The following is a 14260-nucleotide window of genomic DNA, read 5'->3' as shown; positions in this document are numbered from 1 at the left end:
TAATAGTTACATTTAACAATATAAATAAAAATTATAAACAAAATATATAATTTTATGATAACAAAAATTAATAAAACTATAAACTAATTTAAGTTATAGAATAATAGAAACTGATTTCGAATAATTTGGCATAATACTCCAATAAATTCTTTAATAGAATATAAATGTATTCAAAATTTTATTACACAGTGAGATTGTAAATTGTAACAGTGGAGAAGATGAAAAAAAAAATTTATAATGAGAGAGGAGAAAAAATATATAAGGAGTAAGAAAAAAGAGAAAATAAAAGTTAATAGGAGTCTTAGAAAAATATAGAAAGTTTCACCAATTTTCACTTAAATATATATTTAATATTTAGTGTGTGTATATATGCTGATGTAATGAGGGTGAGAGAGCAATATATATATATATATATATATATATATATATATACAAGGATAGAAATATTTTGGGCACACTTTGTATTTGTTGAGGTTTAATAATATAAGAAAATAAAATATTTTGGTAAGTTATAATATATAAAGAAAAAAATTTTGGGGGCCCCTCAAAAATAAAACATAAAGAATAGAAATTTTTTAGGTCCACTGTCAAATTTCTCTATATGTTAAAGTTTAATAATTAAAGGAAACGTTAAAGTTTAATAATTAAAGAAAATACTATAATTGTTTTAGGAAAGTTATAATATATAAAGAAATAAAAAAAATTATAGGGCCTTCTTATTGGATGGAGCCTTAGGCAACCGCCTAACTCGCCTAAGGCTCCAGCCGCCCCTGCTGGTTGGAAGAAACCAAGTTCAAATCTTCCATCTTTTGATGTTAATCTCTGCTTACCAGAGATTTATTGGCATGGGAAGATGGTATTTGTTCCAATGGAGAATTGGGTTTCGAAAGATAAAAAGAAAAGAAGCAGAATTTGAAGAAAGAACAAAGGCCTGATTCCGATGTCCATCACTTCAAGTGTGGAATAGATTAGTGAGAACTGAGAAAATAGGTAATGTTGTCATCTAAATGAAGCATATACAGACCCTATTTATGCAACAATTTTCACTCTTTTACTCATAAATTTGCAGTTGTCAACCTTTACCATCACTACTGCATTGTGTAGAATTGGGACAAGGAGATAGTGGAAATTACATTAGCAGTGACTTACTACATATATAATTCTAACACTTAATTTTCGTTGGCGGATGGTAAATGTGATTTTTGACATTGGTGTTCTTCATGACCAACAAAGTCAAAAAGAAATTACTACTTATTTTTGAATTCCATTCTAAAAGATTGGTGAAACGGGTGGGCGCTTGCCCATTTACCCAAAAGCTCGAACTGTTGGGTAGTGCTGCATACCCACCAATTTATACCCATGTCACTTCCCATCCGGATCCGATGTGGGACAAGTTTTCCCTTGTAACATTCTCCCCCACCCGAACTCGCAACGCCCTCGTTGCGGTCGGGCCACCCTGCCTACCCGGGGTGGCACACCCGGACGCCTTTCGGGCCGGGCGCTTGGCGTGACACCGGATCAAGGACTGGGTCTGCCTCTGATACCAACTGAAACGGGTGGGCGCTTGCTCATTTACCCAAAAGCTCGAACTGTTGGGTAGTGCTGCATACCCACCCATTTATACCCATGTCACTTCCCATCCGGATCCGATGTGGGACAAGTTTTCCCTTGTAACAATTGGGCACTGAGAGAGAGAGTGGGCAGTTGTCAATATCTTGAGGATCAACCCCTTATTGGTCAGTTGGTGTTAGCATATTTCTCTAATTAATAGTCCAGTCTTTAATCATGGCTCAACTGGCCATTTGACCTACTGTTTTCTTGAGTGTTGAATAATCCTTTGGTTGTTGTGGTATTATGACGTTGTGCGCGCGTGAGGTTTCAACTTTCAACTTTACAAGTCTTCCACCGAGCTTGACTTATGTGTTTCTAAGTCTCTATGTCAAGCTAATTATGAGCTTCACATGTTATGTGTATTAGAAAATCATGAACAAATGACCAAGTTAAAATGGAGCACCAATAGAATTAGAGAAAATATTGCCATGGACCGCACCAAAATTTTCATTACTTACAACTTATACTTGGAAGCATTCCATCAGTGTTTTGAATTTAGGGTTAATTTTATTGACCACTTTTTAAATTTGATCAAATATCAACCTCAAATAACTTTCAAAAATAATTATCAAGTTTTCATTAAAAATATTAAAAAGACAACTTTATCCTTGATTTTTTAATCCCATATATTCTTAAATACCAAGTTCTTTAAATGACCATTATACCCTGACTGACACACTTCAGAAAGTGTTCACCGCGCAGCAAGGCCACCACCGCAGTCAGTTTGATTGGGTCAAGCAGTATCCGTCCAATTGTTACAATAGAAACAATTCAAATTCAAAGATTTCTCCTCCAATTGGAAAAGCAAGTCGTTGTAACCCAGTCTGATCGTAGATAGATACTGAAACCAGTGCAGGTAGTTCGTTCTTCAAATTCTTCAAAAGTTTCTAGGGTAGGAAGGTAGAATAGAGTTTCGTTTTGCCTTGGGATCTGCAGATCCGGTAGATGGGGATGGTGAGAGGACGCCGAGCTATTGTCCATTCGCGGAATATGGGTTAAGGAGTCCCTTTATTTCATTTGTGAAAGATCGACGACGATGACCTCTAGCTGGCTCTGTTCTATAGCACTGTGCAATGTTGTTGGAAAAGATGATTTAATGGGTTGTGATTCAGTGCTTCGCGGTTGCAATACAATTGTTTGATGGACGACTGAGATGAAGGGAAGCATAGGGAAATAATCCGCTGCTTCTTGGTGCAAAATAAACAATTGAGATCTGTGCAAATATATAATATAATATATAATGTAACATATATATATTATGTTAACATACATATAATATATGTTGGAAAATATATGCTTCATGTGACTAGTATTGGATATTATGTCCTTAAGACAGATTCGCCCCGCTATGGTGCTAACGGACTTAGTGACGTCTATCTCCCAGGATACAATGGTCTACATCCACCAGTAGCAGCACTACAAACTCGTGGATACGGCGAACCTCCTCCGTGTAATACTCTCTCTGACTCAAAAATCCATTTATACTATATAAATGCTGAATTGGGTGCAATCCGAACCAAATGGTTCGGACCAATCTTAATATGGCCCGATGAAATTGAATTAGAGTCTAAGTGGTTCAGACCACTTAACCTATGGTTTGAACCCACTTGGGTTGGGTTCAAGTCTAGAGAGGGAGATAGAAGAAATTGAAAAATGAATGATTTGCAAATGATCCAAAGGGGGGTATTTATAGGTAACAAGGTGCCTTTTCGGATTGGGTGCAACCCTTTGGAAAAAAAACTAAAAAATAGTTTTTTAATTAATGTGTCTTTTCGGATTAGGTGCAACCCTTTGGAAAAAACTAAAAAGTAGTTTTTTTAAGTAAGGTGCCTTTACAGATTGGGTGTATCTCTTCATTACTGGACACAACCATTTATATGTGTCTCTTCACACTGGACACATCCACTCCAATTGGTTGCAATGGTTCACATGGTGTCTGTTCACCAATAGACACATCCACTCCAATAGGTTGTAATGGTTCACATGGTGTCTGTTCACCAATAGACACATCCACTCCAATAGGATGCAATGGTTCACATGAATAGTTATGTCTGTTGGTTTTGAGTTGCAACCCTTTAGAAACAGATGCAACTTTTTGAAAAATAGATGCAGCCCTTTAGAAATAGATACAACCCTTTGGAAAAAAAAAAAAAAAAACCTAACTTTTAATTTAAATTGAAAAACTAACCACCCATTTAAATAAGCCCAGCCTAAAATTAAAGGCCCAATCCAAGATTCCATTTAATAAAAAGAATAATTGGACTTTACAATTAGGCCCAAGCTCAAATTTGGCTTATTTAAATTTCAATTAGTTTCAATATTTTTTTCCATGTGGGACAAACACTTCCCATATTTTGCATACCCATTTAAGCTTATCAAAATACCACACTTTGGAGCTAATTTCTCATTCACCCGGAAACGAATTTGCGAAAGTAAATATACCACGTTCATCTCCTTGCAGAGAGAAACGCGCTCATCTAGAGATCCACAAACAATTATTAGCGGAATCTATTCCAAACCTCATCCAAAGTTTATGTTTTTAATGCCCCCGTTTCCAACAATCCCCTACATGAATGGAAATTTGCGTAAAATGCAAAAGATGATCGTGCAGACACTAGAGAGAGTATAGTCAGAAAGTTACTGCATCAGGATAGGTAGTTTTTGGCTTTGAACCTTCCCTAGTGTATTGCTATCGGATTTACTGGCTAACTAGTGAATGCGATGTCTTGAACTGTTCAGCCGTTTGTATAAACCAAGACAATAACAAACACATAATACCTTTCCTCACAAAGTTGGTTCTCATTGTTGTGTTCATTTTGGCCCTGAACAAGTCCTGGTATTCAATGAGTGCTCCAGAAAACTTAGCCTTTATAGTTCTCATAGAAGCGGCCCCACTTCACACTCATATAGGTGACTTCTTATTAAGAGTATCCTACCAAACCCTACTTGAATTTTCAAGGTATAAGAGTCATTAAAAGCGTAGCTTATCATAATCTTCGTTGTAGGTAGCATTGTCTCATCATAGAAATGGGCAGGAGATTTATATCTTCCCAGTGCTTCTGGTGAGTCACTCAGAATTTCTGTTGTCCCTTTAAACCTAGATCTTGGGATCTCCAGTCAACTAGGTTGGGTTTCCATTAAGGTGACTCGTTAGCTTTCGGCTTTTAATCCCATTCCCCTCGATGATCTGTACAATTGCTCTCTAGTACAACCCTCAATTTTATATGTGGCCATAAGGTTGTGTTTAAAAATATTACACTCTTCAGATATTTCTCTAGGTAAGAGCAATTGTATACTTTGTGCCCTAAAATTATTGTCTTTAGTGGCACAGGTGTAGACTTACTTTGCAATGTCCTCTAGGTGAAGTCTATTGACTTTCCTATTTGATTTATTCAAAGTTTCTAACTTTGAGTTATATTACGAACATACAACTACACCTTTAATATAAAAGACATATCCACTCTTGGATTTGAAGTCTTTAATATCCCATATCCAGATTGCATCACTGTTACACCTCCAATTTAGTTAGATATCTCGATATATGTATATTGGATTTAGGGTGTATCTCAACTACCCAATTTATTATTTTTCAGTGATCCGATTCTGGATTGAAAATGTGTAATTAAATACAGTTATTAAAATGCCTTACAATCTTAATCAATGATATACTTTGACTAGTATTTATATTTGAGATTTACATCTACAAAAGTTAACTAGGCTTTTGTTATCATAACTAGTATTATCTCAATCTCACTCTATTGAGAATATACTATGTTATCAAATGTTAAATCTTTCATATCAAATATACTAATTAGTATATCATTAATTTTTGTAAGGCATACAATGACTTATACATCACATTTATGTCATTGTCTTCGTACTAGCTTTAATCCACTCAAGGACTTATAAACTTGCACACTTTCTTCTTCAACTAGAACAAATAACTCAGCTCTTCCGTTGGAAAAAGAACTCTTCTAGTTGTTCCATAATATTTTTCTCATAGGAAATAACATGCACTATTGTTATAATACTATAAATGATTTTTGGTTCTATCAAAAATCTCTTAGGATTAAGAACCTCCATATTTATAAGTATTTCTTATCTGATGAGGTAACTCGTAACAAATTTCATCTATGGACAATATCACCCCACAACTTTGGGATATTCCTAAAATTTTATATATGATATATTTCTTATGGTTTTCCAACTCTTGAAATACCATATATTAAAATTTTCACCTCATATACCTTTCTAAGGTTCTATATTCGCTTCTCAACAAGCATGTATAACAGTCTCTAGTGCATATGTATTCTAGTTTGTTCTTATAATATGTCACAAACAGAGATATTCCCCTCCATGACCCTTTTTCTTCTAAACTTGAACTCACTCAAAATGGTAATCTTTTTCTGCTGAACCGATCCAACCATCACATTTGGTCAACCAGGTCATTCTTAATGTAATATTTCTTATTTTTTTATTTTTCTGATGGGCTCCACTTTGACTTGGTCATTATAATGACCCATGGTCGTTTTGCAAATCATTTTTCTTTCTATCTCGCTCGGCAGTTTCTCTTCTCTCCCTCTGTAATTTCCTTTTTCTTTTACTTTTCACCATTCAAAGCTTGATCCTCACCATTCTCTTGGGTATTTGGCTTTGCCACTTGAAGCAAAGTTGATGAGTGCGTCGAGGCCGACATTTTGATCGGAGCAAAGTTTAATTTGGCCACCATTTAGGATTTTGAATTTTTGGTTCAATTTGGGGCTTTTTCTTCTAATTGAGGTAGGGGTTCTAATTCACATTTTCTTGAATTTTAGTGAATTATCTTTCATTAATTGTTGTAGAACATGCCTAAATTTTGTGGATTCGTGCAAATGTGACTTAATTGTTATACAAGTAATATGTGGTTATGTGTTAATTGTTATTTGAGAAGAAAGCATGCTTAAATGATATATATGAAAAATGTGATTATGTGTTAGTTGATGTTTTGGGTATAAGCATACCTTTGTGCAATAAAAATTGTTTACTATATTAAATCAATGTTGAATGAAAGTATGAATTACGCATTTTGAAATTTATTATGGAAAACATGTGAGAAATTCAATAGTTGAATTGTGTTTAGAAGCATGAAGCATTTATGCATCCATTGGGAAAGAAAGAGAAGGGAAAAGTGTTTTTTTTTTTAAAGTAAATGAAATCGTTTTTGAGAAAATTATTTTTGAAAAGTGTTTGTGAAAACCGGACGCCTAGGAAGCGCCTAGTGAGCCGCGATGTTAGTGTAGTTTAGAAGGGAGCGTGGTTGAGTTAACTAGGCCGGATGCGACGCCTTGGAGGTACCTTGTGGTCGTGGATAGTTAGCCAATACTCTTTTCGTGACGCCTTGGAGGTGTCTTGCGTCGGATTACACTAACGGTTTGGAAGTTAAAACGGAAAGGTTTCGGATAAGGGGAGCGACATTTGCATGATATTGCACTTCATTGGCATACATGGTATGTGGCTTGGATAATAATTGTGGTTATATTTGACATTGTGGTTATGGTTTATATCTCCGGTATAGTATGATCTCGTTCTCTTGATTTCTATTCTATACGTGGATTCACGGGGCATAAGAGGTGTGTCTTAGGTACTTCCTACTGAGGTTATGCTCACCCTAATATCTTAACATTTTTCAGATCACAGGAAGGAAGTGGCGGACGATACTCCTCCACAAGTTTAGATGGGTTAGTAAACTATTTTGATATATTTTGTAGTTGTGTTATTATTTTATTTTTTTTTATTTCTTATTTATAAACCCTGAGATGACACGTATATTATGTATTGTCATAGGAAAAGATGGTATCGTCTTTAGTTGACCTCGGGTTCTGGTAACCGGTTAGCAATTCGGACCCTCGGGTTCGGGTCGTTACACTCAAACACCCTAAATTCTACTATCATTGTTCTTGAGGACAATGGCAATCTTGTTTTGAGAAACAGTTCAAACTCCTCCATCTTACTGTGGCAAAGTGTGACGACCTGAATCCGTGGATCCGGACCGTTACCGGGTCCTAACCCGAACCCGAGGGCAACTAGATCAAACTCTTCATTTCTTATGTTCAAACCTGTTGTATGGCTCACTCCGGGACTCAAAATACTCAAGGAAACAAGCATACAATGCTGGTCAACACAACCAGTCAAAATGGAGCAGTCAGCCGGCTGACAAGACAAAATCGGTCGACCGACAAGGCAGGATCGGCCAGCTGAAATGATGGTAAGGAAAATGGCTCTGGGGACTTTCACTGTGCAGGCATTTCGGTCGGCTGACGATGAGGTTCGGTCGACCGAGCTTGGGGTTTCGGTCGGCCGATGAGGAGGATCAGCCGGCCGAAAGGCCCTGGGATGCAACCCAACTCTTTGGAATCTGCATTCAGGCTGTACATTATGCACACAAAACCCACATTGAATCTGTTACGGACTCAAATTCCGAATTCACGGCAAATACACATCATTATACAAGATTAGATGTCACTAAATTTACCATTCAATGCAAGCAACTACATGATTCCTATATACATCAAAATAGGGCCAAATGTCTTAATTAAATTACATGGCCATAGTTTACAAGAAAGTGGAAGATATACAAAAGGTCTAAGATAAACTTCTAGTCATCCTCATACTTGTGGAAGGTCCGTCTCAACTACGTCTTTTCCGGTTCCTGAAAAATATGTTAAATGATAGGGTGAGCATAAAGCCCAATAGGTGGCGCCTAAGGCACACCCCTTACAGCCTCGTGAATCCAAACAAAGAATAGAACAATAGGAGACGGGGATCATACAATGTCGGGATAATATCACATAACTATCAATCTCAAGTATACACAATATGATGCAATGTTATGCAATGCATGCCAATGTCACTCCCCATTTTCATCATTCAAAACCATCACTTTCAAACGGTTAATATAACCCTTCCTTTGGTGAACCCGCAGCGACACGACAAAAGGATTGGCTAGTGTCCCTGACCCTTGGTACCCCCGCGGTGTCATTTTGGGCCCAGCTAGCTCAACCACGCTACTGCAATCTCCCTAGTTCCCTCTAGGCTATATTAACCCTCCGGCCCTTTGGTACCCCCGCGGCGACCGGGTTTTCACAAAACCTTTTCATCAAAATTCTCCCGAAAATCCCCCCCCCCTTTTTTTTCCTAAGAAAATCATTCCCATCCATGCAAACCCAATGATGTGCATAAATATGTCTCATGCCTTCAATGCTATGTTACCAAGGGATTTTCAACAATACAATTAGGCATACTTTCCAAACATCATAACTAGCAATTTATACACTTTAGACATAGAAACTTAACATTTATCATGCTTTTCAAGTAAACCAATAATTTCACATATTTACATGTTTCATACACTAATTAGATCATCTAAGGAAGTAATTAACTTAATTTAAGCATGCTTGACAACAATTCGAGTAGATAGACTCACAAAAGTACAAGGAAAGTGTGAATTAGAGACCCCTACCTCTAATTTGATGAAAAGCCCCAAATTCACTCACAAACCCTAGAACTTGAGATCCTCCAAATGATGGCTAAAAAGAGATTGGCTCCAATTAACTCGAAGCCCTCGACGCGCTCTTTAATTTGCCGCAAACGGCACTCCAAATCTCCAAAAGTTGAGAGAGAGATCTAAGATTGAAAAATGAAGGAAAAGAAAAAGAATAAGTGAAGAATAAGAAGGGAAGAGAGAGTGACAGGAGAGATAGAGAGAATTGAGACCCAAAGTGGTCTTTAGACCACCTAAATGGGGGGAGGTGGGTCCCACCCAATTTTCTTTTCTTTTCTCTTTTTCTTTTACTTCTAATTTACACTAAGAACACATGTATACACTTAACAATTTGCACTCACATAAAATACACTAATTTAAATGAATATGATGCAAATGAACCTAATTAAAATCCTGTACGCTAAACGTGAAAAGACGAAAATGCCTTTACGGCGACAAAATTTCTAAAAAATGAAAAAAAAGCTGAAAATTGGAAACATCACACAAAGCTTTGATTACCCTACTGATACATGGCTTCCAAGAGCTAAGCTTAGCTTGAACAAGCTTACTCATCAACAATAAGTTTACTTTTCCTGGAAAGATCCTAATGATCCTGCACAAGGGCCCTTCTCGCTCGAGCTAGATCAAAATGGAACAAGACAATATTTCATACTGTGGAATGGGTACATGTCACGACCTGAAAATGATACCAATTCTAAAAAAAAAAAATTCGATATGACCTCTGCTAAAAAGGGCCATCCCACAACCTTTTGAAATGTATAAAAAAATATAATGGTCTCACTTGGCCATAAACTAATCTATCATGTCCCAACGCACAATGCAAACAATATACCAATTTCCAAAATAACTATATACATATAAAAAGAGTCCATTCCCTCCAATAAAAAATAAATATATAGAAGTGCCAGTTCACTACTTAGTCACATACTCCTTTACAAGGAACATAATCTAATTACATCAATTTACAGTCCATGAAATACAACTGAAATCAAAAGTTCATAATTTACAACATTATACAAATTATACTAAAGTTTTACAGAATAGTCAAAATTTACATTTACAAAATATTAAAGTTGTAAAACAAAAATAGTAAAATATAAATCTCCAATCCCGTCTAAACTTATGTTGGATGGTCATTCGCCACCTCCTTTCCATGTCCTGTAAAATATTAATAATAAGGGGTGAGCAAAATTACTCAGTAAGTGGTGCCTAAAACACACATCTTATGACCCCGTAAATCCAACCAATGAATACAACAATAGGAAGCGGGGTCAAGCAATGCCAGGAAATAATACAACATTACTTTTCAAGTTCAAAACAAACAATGCCGTCCATGAATGCAATGTATGTCACTCCCCATTTCCAAAATCCAATTCCATCACTTTTCAAACTGTTAATATAACTCGTCCGTTGGTGACTCCGCAGCGACACGAGAGAATGATTGGCTACTGTCCCTAACCCTTGGTACCTCTGCGGCGTCATTTGGGCCCAGATAGCTCAACTAAGCTAGGGTGTTTCCCTAGTTCCCTCTAGGTTATATTAACACCACAGCCCTTTGGTGACTTCGTGGCGACCGAGTTTTCATAAAAATCACTTTAATCAAAACTTTGTCCCCAAAAATCCCTTTTTCATTCACTTCAAATCATTTGCTCTTTTTCCATACCCAATGCTATGAATGTATGTCACATACTTTGACATTACTGTGTAAATAAATAAATTTCCACTACACAATTTAACATACTTTTACATAGCAATTTCTAGTAAGAACTCAAACATCATGGCATGAAAATTTACATATAGGCATGTTTTTCATACAATTTAATTAATACATATAATCTTAGATTTCATCTACAATAATAAAATCATTTTCAAGGCAATTAATTCAAATTAAGCATGTTAATTTGCATAATATCAACTACACACAAAATCATATACTTCATATACACAATTAAATCACTTTAGAGTAAAATCAACACAAATTAGCATGTTAGGACACTAATTAAGTAAAATTAACTCACGAAGGTGCAAGATTTTGTAGATTAGAAACCCCTATCTCAAATCAAGCAAAAAAATTTCAAATTGAGTCTCAAAACCGGAATCCCTAGAGTGCGGTAAAATTGAAATTGTTTATATGGATGTGAAGATCTTGCCGTACTCTTCGAATTGCCGCAAACGGTTTCCAAAAATTTCAAGTAATGAAGGAGAAATCAAAAAGAAAAAGAAAAAGAAGAGAAAATGAGAGAGAAAAAGAACCTACGGGAAGGGGATGAGAATGAGACCAAAGTGTGGTCTCATAGCCTCCAAAAAGCTAGTGGTGGGTCCCACCACTTTTTTTTTATTTTTCTTTTTTCTTTTACTTTCATTTTACACCACACACGTACATATACATACACCTATTAAATTACAATCATATAAAATACATTAAATAAAATGATTATGATGCAAATGTACCCAATTAAAATCCCCGTATGCAACAATCCCGGTAGCGGGTCCCACACGGAACTGTCCAGCTAGAAAAACAAAAATACAAAAAAAGGCCAAAATGGTCCCTTTCATTTCAAAGAGTCTTGAACTCAATGAAATGCTCCAAACAACTCTCGGACACGACCGCAATGCCCGGTACGTAAAACGGTAAAAGACTAAAATTCCTTTGCAATAACAAAAATTTGGGAAAAATGGAAAATGATGAAAAATGAAAATATTACAGTACAAGCACTGGACTTGTGGGATTTGGCCTGGACGGGTTTCTGCCTTCGGTCCAGATATGCTAGCAAGCAACTACCACAATATGACATATGTCTTGAATGAGAATGAAAACTACTTCACATACACAGTAACCAATTCCTCTGTCCTAGTAAGATTTGTGATAGATTCATCCGGGCAGCTCACGTGGCGTGATGATGAACAAAAGTGGGAATTGAGTTGGGCTAGACCAAAGCACCAGTGCGAGATTTATGCCTGTTGTGGTGAATATGGTGAGTGTTATTGTGCCCACTTGTAAATGCCTTCAAGGATTTGAACCAAGAAACGCTCAAGAGTGGCTTGCAGGCAATCATTCGTGTGGATGTGTAAGGAGAATCCCTTTACAGTGCAGTAGAGGAGGAAAAGATGGCTTCCTAGTGATTCCAAACATAAGACTACCTGCAAATTCAGTGTCGATGACAGTTAGGAGCTCTAAAGAATGCGAACTAGCTTGCTTGAACAACTGTTCTTGTACTGCATATACTTACGATGGTGAGTGTTCGATATGGCTAGAAAATTTGCTCAACATTCAGTATCTCTCGTTTGGTGACAATCTAGGAAGAGATCTACATTTCCGCCTGGCACTGCCGGAGCTGAGAGCTATCAGAAGCAAAGCAAGGGGAAAGATCAAAGGTGCCATTGTGGGTGGTGCTGCATGATTTGTTGCTTTGGGTGTTATCCTGGGGCTCGTTCTCATCATTTGGAGATTGAGGAGGAGGAAATTTTCTGGGGCACTGAAGGCATCAGATAATTCATTAATGGTTTATACGTACAATGATCTAAGGGCTGCAACAAAGAACTTTTCTGAAAAATTGGGTGGAGGAGGATTCGGTTCTGTTTTCAAGGGGTCATTACCCAGTTCAGTTTCCATAGCTGTGAAGAAACTTAAATCTTGCAGCCAAGGAAAGAAGCAATTCCGTGCAGAAGTGAGTATGATTGCAACAATCCATTACATTAATCTTGTTCGTCTAAGAGGGTTTTGTGCTAAGGTATGGAAAGGTTTCTGGTCTACGATTACATGCCAAACGGTTCTCTGGAAGGCCGTCTCTTTGGAAAGCATTCCAAAGTTCTAGACTGGAAAACAAGATATCAAATAGCACTTGGTAGAGCAAGAGGATTGGCCTACCTCCATGAGAAGTGACGTTAAGCCTGAAAACATACTACTGGACAACTCCTTCAATCCTAAGGTTTCTGATTTTGGTATGGCAAAGCTTCTGGGTAGGGACTTCAGCCGTGTTCTGACAACCATAAAAGGAACCAGAGGCTATCTTGCCCCAGAATGGATTTCAGGCATACCCATCACTCCAAAAGCTGATGTTTTTAGCTATGGGATGATGCTTTTCGAGATTATATCAGGGAGGAGGAACTGGGAAACGAAGTATGATGAAACAGATGACTACTTTCCAACTCGAGTCATGAAAATATTAAGTAGAGGTGATGAAGTTCTTAGTCTGCTCAACTACAAGTTGGATAGGAATGCAAACACAGGAGATCACTAGAGCTTGCAGAGTTGCCTGTTGGTGTATTCAAGATGATGAGGAGGACAGACCATCCATGGGGCGTGTTGTCCACATTCTAGAGGGGTTGCTGGAGGTTAATACACCACCAGTCCCAAGGCTTCTTGAACACATTGGACTGTATCAGATGGAAGAGAAGGTCAGAGATTCATTTTCTGCCGCAACACTTCCAACTGAAAATAAGGATGTTTAATATACATTCATAGATGTATACGAAATGGAAAGCACTCTTTCCAAAAGGATCCTAACTTTCACACTCTCTTTTATCCTTGGTTTCTGTAGCAGATCTCAGTAGTTCCACTTTCAACCTTGGTAGCAGCATAGATATTTCTAGCTGCTCATGGATGGGTGAATTGAACAAACATAGCAATTATGCATGTATGAATAAGTTAACAGCAATAGATGAGTTCAGCTTCCTAATTCTAGTCAGTCTATTTCTGGATGTAAGCTTAACATGCAACAATCATACAATGATCCTCATCTGAACGGAACTCATGGTATTTTGTCACATAGAGCATCAATATAAACAATCGACTAACAGACAGACTAGTGTTACATGCACCTTAACCTCAAATAGCCACGTATATACCTCCATATGAGGTTCTAATTATGTTCTCTAGTATAAAACATACCAAACAAATTCATCATCATCAAACTCCCTATCTGGCTTTATATTTAGCATATACTTATACAGGCTTAGCCACTCGCTAAAAGTATCAGTGCCAAAATGATAGCAGGAGCAGCCCATATCACTATTGCAAGCAGGGAATGGTGCCTCTTTTGCATCTCAGCGCAAAATCACTATTCCAAGTTTCTCCAAACAAGATTGAATTAGGTCTAACATTATGTA

General features: G+C 37.1%; 1 pseudogene; it reads left to right on the top strand.

Moving 5' to 3' along the window:
* Positions 1 to 12552: 12552 nt before the first annotated feature.
* LOC132309969 (G-type lectin S-receptor-like serine/threonine-protein kinase At2g19130) lies at positions 12553 to 13603 on the top strand (annotated as a pseudogene).
* Positions 13604 to 14260: the final 657 nt, after the last annotated feature.

Source organism: Cornus florida, unplaced genomic scaffold, assembly GCF_030987335.1.
Source record: "Cornus florida cultivar Cherokee Brave unplaced genomic scaffold, ASM3098733v1 CherokeeBrave_3.0.0_Hap2_Chr05, whole genome shotgun sequence".
In the NCBI taxonomy this organism is placed as follows: domain Eukaryota; kingdom Viridiplantae; phylum Streptophyta; class Magnoliopsida; order Cornales; family Cornaceae; genus Cornus; species Cornus florida.
This window is presented reverse-complemented; position numbering and strand designations above follow the sequence as displayed.